Source organism: Tachyglossus aculeatus, chromosome 2 (assembly GCF_015852505.1).
Source record: "Tachyglossus aculeatus isolate mTacAcu1 chromosome 2, mTacAcu1.pri, whole genome shotgun sequence".
NCBI lineage: Eukaryota > Metazoa > Chordata > Mammalia > Monotremata > Tachyglossidae > Tachyglossus > Tachyglossus aculeatus.
Window position 1 is genome coordinate 160,527,699 of NC_052067.1, and position 5,997 is coordinate 160,533,695.

The window sequence follows — 5,997 nt, forward strand, 5'->3', positions numbered from 1 at the left end:
TATGTGCACATACTGAAATTTATTTAATTGTCTGCCTCCCCGACTGGATTGTCAGCTCCTTTTGGGCAAGGATGGTATATACAAACTTCCCTGTACTCGCCTATGCACTTAATAGAGTGCATTAAGCACAATAGGTGTTCAATAAATATCACTGATTGACTGATTGATTGAGTGAATTCATTCATTCAATTGTATTTATTGAGTGCTTACTGTGTGCAGAGCACTGTACTACGAGCTTGGAAAGTACAATTCGGCAACAAATAGAGACAAATTGCTATCCAACAATGGGCTCACAGTCTAGAATGGGGGGAGACAGACATCAAAACAAGTAGACAGGCATCAATAGCATCAATATAAATGAAGAGAATTATAGTTACACATTATTAATAAAATAAATAAAATAATAAATATGCACATATATGCATAAGTGCCGTAGAGTGGGGAGGGGGGTAGAGCAGAGAGAGGGAGTTGGGGTGATGGAGAGAGAAGGAGGAGCAGAGGAAAAGGGGGGCTCAGTCTGGAAAGGCCTCCTGGAGGAGGTGAGCTTTCAAGAGGGAAAAATATGGAACGCTTCTCAAATTTGCATGTCATCCTTGCTCAGGGAGCGTGCTAATCTTCTCTGTATCTTTCCAATTTTAGTATATGCGCTGCCTTTATAAGGTAGTTCCTTTATTCCAGAGCAGCTACTGAGACTTTAGGTTTGGCCTTCTCCTTTATCCTATACCTAAAGTGTAATAATAATGATGGTACTTGTGAAGGGAAAGGGAAAAGAGGAAAGTTGGGCTTAGTCAGGGAAGTCCTCTTGGAGGAGATGTACCTTCAAGAAGACTTGGAAGTAGGGGAGAGTAATCGTCTGTCAGTTATGAGGAGGGAGGGGATGCCAATCCAGATGCAAGAACGTGGGTGAGAGGTCAGTGGTGAGATAGACAAAATCAGTGTACAGTGGGAGGGTTAAAAGTAGTGGAGCGAAGTATGTGGGCTGGGCTGTAGTAGACGAGAAGCAAGGTGAGGCAGGAGGGGGCAAGAAAAAGGTGTGTGGGATGGGTTGTAGTGAGAGGATAATAATGAGGTAGGAGTGGGAGAACTGATTGACTTCCTTAAAGTCAATGGCAAAGAGTTTCTGGTTGATGCAGAATGGATGGGCAACCACTGGAGGTTTTTTGAGGACTGGGGAGATGTGCACAGAAACATCTGTTTAGAAAAATGATTTGGGCAAAAGAGTGAAGTACGAATTGGACGTAGGGAGGTCAGTGAGCAGGCTGATGCCATAGTCAAAGCAGGATTTGATATGTGCTTTCATTCATTCATTCAATCGTATTTATTGAGCACTTACTGTGTGCAGAGCACTCTACTTAGCGCTTGGGAAGTACAAGTTGGCAACATATAGAGACGGTCCCTACCCAACGGTGGGCTCACAGTCTAGAAGGGGGAGACAGAGAACAAAACAAAACATATTAACAAAATAAAATAAATAGAATAAATATGTACAAATGAAATAAATAAATAAATAGAGTAATATATACATATATACAGGTGCTGTGGGGAGGGGAAGGAGGTAAGGCAGGGGGGATGGAGAGGGAGAAGAGGGGGAGAGGAAGGAGGGGGCTCAGTCTGGGAAGGCCTCCTGGAGGAGGTGAGCTCTCAGTAGGGCCTTGTGTTTAAATCAGAGGAGTCCCAGTTTGGATGGAGGGGATAGGGCTGATTCTAGAGATGTTGCGAAGCAGCCTGGACTAGGGGTAGAATACGAGCCCGGGAGTCAGAAGGTCCTGGGTTCTAATCTCAGATGTATAATTTATCTGCTATGTGACCTTGGGCAAGTCACTTAACTTCTCTGTATCTCTGTTCCCTCATCTGTAGAATGGGAATTAAGACTGTGAGCCCCATTAGGGACCTGAATTGCTCGTATCCACCCCAGTGCTTTATCCAGTGCCTGGCACATAGTAAATGCTTAATCAATCAATTAATCAATTGCATTTATTGAGAGCTCTACTGTGTCCAAAACACTGTAGTAAGTACTTGGGAGAATACACTGTAACAGGATAATAGAGTCGGTGGACACAAGGATAATGTCAAGGTAATAGGTGTGAGAGGCAAGGAGAAAAGTAATGTTGTCCATAGTGGTGGGAGAGTTGACTGAGGAGAAGGTTTGGGTGGGAAGATGAGGGGCTCTGTTTTGGAAAAGTAGAAACAGAGGTGTCAGCAAAAAGAACATCGAAGTAGAGATGTCCTGAAGTCAGAAGGAAATGCGACACGGTTGAGAAATGGAAAGGTTGTGGATGGAAAGGCAGATCTGGGAATCATCGGCGTAGAGATATTTGAAGACATGGGAGCAAAGAAGTTCTCCTAGTGAGTGGGTATAACAAGATTTAGAAGGGGACCCCGAGTGAGCCTTGAGGGAGTCCAACACTTAATACAAGGGCATTAGAGGAGGAGCTGTAGAAGAGGAGCGGTTCACAGTGTTTGAGGCAACTGAGTGATCGAAGGGATAAGGATGGACTATAGGCAATTAGATTTGGGCAGAAGTAGGTTATTGGTTACCTTAGAGCAGTTCTACAGTGTGAGGTGAAGCAGCGTGGCTTAGTGAAAAGAACACTTATTCAGAGGTCAAGAGCTCTAATGCCGGCACCGCCACTTGTCAGCTGTGTGACTTTGGGCAAGTCACTTACCTTCTTTGTCCCTCAGTGACCTCATCTGTAAAATGGGGATTAAGACTGAGCTTCATGTGGGACAACCTGATTACCTTGTATCTACCCCAGCACTTAGAATAGTGCTTGGCACGTAGTAGGCGCTTAAGAAATACCATCATTATTATTACTATTATTAAGTGGGCAGCAACCAGGTTTCAGGGGGTTGAGAGGGAATTGGAGAAGGATATGGAGGTAGCCTGTAGGAAGAATTTGCTCTAGAGGTTTGTGAGGAATGGTAGGAGGGAGATGGAGCGATAACTGGAGTGTACCATTGGGACAAGAAAGGATTTCTTTAAATCTATCAATCGTATTTGTTGAGTGCTTACTGTGTGCAGAGCACTGTACTAAGCGCTTGGGAAGTACAAGTTGGCAACATATAGAGACGGTGCCTACCCAAGAGTGGGCTCATAGTCTAGAAGATAGGGGATACATGGGTGTGTTTGAAAATAGTGAGTAAGGAGCAATTAGAGACTGAGTAGTTGAAGACAGCAGTCAATAAGGGAAGAAGGAAGGGGGCAAGTGCTTTAATAATAATATTAACAATAATAATAATAATGATAATTGTGGTATGTGTCAGGCACTGAATAAGCATCAGGGAGGATACAAGAAAACTGGGTTGGACACAGTCCATGTCCTACATGGGGCTCAGAGTCTTAGTCCCCATTTTGCAGATGAGGTAACTGAGGCCCAGAGAAGTGAAGTGACTTCACCAAGGTCACACAGCAGACAAGTGGCAGAGACAGAATTAGAAATCAGAGCCTTCTGACTCCCAAGACCATGCTCTATTCTCTACTTCATACTGGTTCTCAAGTAGAATACGAAGAGATAGGGCTGGCTTTGAAGAGGAGGCAAGCGATCTCTGAGACACTGCTGGAGAGGTTGGGAGTGTCAAAGATGGTGAGACTGGCAAGCCGAGGGGTAGATTTTAGGGAGATCACACCGAATGGTTTCAATTTTATCAATGAAATTGGTGGCAAGGACATGAAAAGCAGCAGAGCCTAGTGGATAGAGCACAGGCCTGAGAGTCAGAACGTCATGGGTTCTAACCCTGGCTCTGCCACCTGTCTGCTGTGTGACCTTGGGCAAGTCACTTCATTTCTCTGTGCCTCAATTACCTCATCTGCAAAATGGGGATTGAGATTCTGAGCTCCAACGTGGGGCCGGGACTGTGTCCAGCCTGATTTGCTTGTAACCACCCCAGCACTTAGTACAGTGCCTGGCACATAGAAAGCGCTTAACAAATGCTATCATTATTATTATTATTATCATTATCAGAGGCAAGAGAACCTAACTCTGACTCTAAACCTAACGCCTCCCTCCCTGTCTTCTATAGTTTCTGAGATATTGTTTTTCCTGGGCTTTTGCATTGGAAAGAGAACTGGCCTGCAGCGAAAAGCAAGATTCAGTGGATGCTGAGTATCCACTGTACCCACCCTCCTGGGTGAAGAACTAGATGGGATTACACCAATGGTGTGAGGAGGCCTACCATCATCATCATCATCAATCGTATTTATTGAGCGCTTACTATGTACAGAGCACTGTACTAAGCGCTTGGGAAGTACAAATTGGCAACATATAGAGACAGTCCCTACCCAACAGTGGGCTCACAGTCTAAAAGGGGGAGACAGAGAACAAAACCAAACATACTAACAAAATAAAATAAATAGGATAGATATGTACAAGTAAAATAAATAAATAAATAGAGTAATAAATATGTACAACCATAAATATGTACTACCAGTCAGATCCGATCTGGGTGAGATGAACACTCGGCAGCCAAATTTACCCATCAGTAATAATAATAATAATTAAGGCATTTATTAAGCACTTACTATGTGCAAAGCACTGTTCTAAGCACTGGGGAGGTTACAAGGTGATCAGGTTGTCCCACGTGAGCCTCACAGTCTTCATCCCCATTTTACAGATGAGGTAACGGAGGCCCAGAGAAGTGAAGTGAATTGCCCAAAGTCACACGGCTGACAATTGGTAGAGGCGGGATTTGAACCCATGACTTCTGACTCCAAAGCCTGTGCTCTTTCCACTGAGCCACGTTGCTTCTCAATCAGATCCTTGGGACGTCAGTCAGAGGGTGGTGTGGGAGGCATGGATCTTGCCAAGCAGCGTAGCTCAGTGGAAAGAGCATGGGCTTTGGAGTCAGAGGTCTGGGGTTCAAATCCCGGCTCCGTCAGTTGTTAGGTGTGTGACTTTGGGCAAGTCACTTAACTTCTCTGCATGGCTCAATGGAAAGAGCATGGGCTTTGGAGTCAGAGGTCATGGGTTCAAATCCCGGCTCCGCCAGTTGTCAGCTGTGTGACTCTGGGCAAGTCACTTAACTTCTCTGTGCCTTAGTTACCTCATCTGTAAAATGGGGATTAAGACTGTGAGCTGCACATGGGACAACCTGATCACCTTGTAACCTCCCCAGTGCTTAGAACAGTGCTTTGCACATTGTAAGTGCTTAATAAATGCCATTAGGCATGTGACTTTGGGCAAGCCACTTAACTTCTCTGCATGGCTCAATGGAAAGAGTATGGGCATTGGAGTCAGAGATCATGGGTTCAAACTCCGGCTCTGCCAGTTGTCAGCTGTGTGACTCTGGGCAAGTCACTTAACTTCTCTGTGCCTTAGTTACCTCATCTGCAAAATGGGGATTAAGACTGTGAGCCCCACATGGGACAACCTGATCACCTTGTAACCTCCCCAGCGCTTAGAACAGTGCTTTGCACATTGTAAGTGCTTAATAAATGCCATTATTATTATTATTATTACTATTATTATTATTATTATTCTCTGTGCCTCAGTTACCTCATCTTTAAAATGGGAATTAAGACTGTGAGCCCCCTATGGGACAACCTGATCACCTTGTAACCTCCCCAGTGCTTAGAACAGTGCTTTGCACATAATAAGCACTTTATACATGCCATTAACCAGGCCTTATGTTTCATTTACATTGTCTCCCCTTCCAGACTGTAAATTCGTTGTGGGCACGGAATGTGTCTATTGTTATATTGTACTCTCTCAAGAGCTCAGTACAGTGCTCTGCACACAGTAGGCGCTCAATAAATACGATTGAATGAATGAATTAATGAATGAACACAACGTTTTAATTGGAGGAATCCAAACAACAAAGGCATCGAGGAGCCATAAATCAGCCAGCCGCAGCCCTGCCATGTTTCAACCACATTTAAATACAAACTCTTATCATCGATAGTGTTATATTTCCAAACAAAGCAGCAGGGACAACGGGTGACCCCAGGATTTTGAGGGTGGATATAACAGCTGCTACTTGGATATAATCCCTGTCCCACAG

The 5,997-nt window shown here is 44.4% G+C and overlaps 1 pseudogene; it reads right to left on the reverse strand.

Moving 5' to 3' along the window:
* Positions 1–556: 556 nt before the first annotated feature.
* LOC119924648 lies at positions 557–651 on the reverse strand (annotated as a pseudogene).
* Between the last annotated feature and the right edge of the window lie 5,346 nt (positions 652–5,997).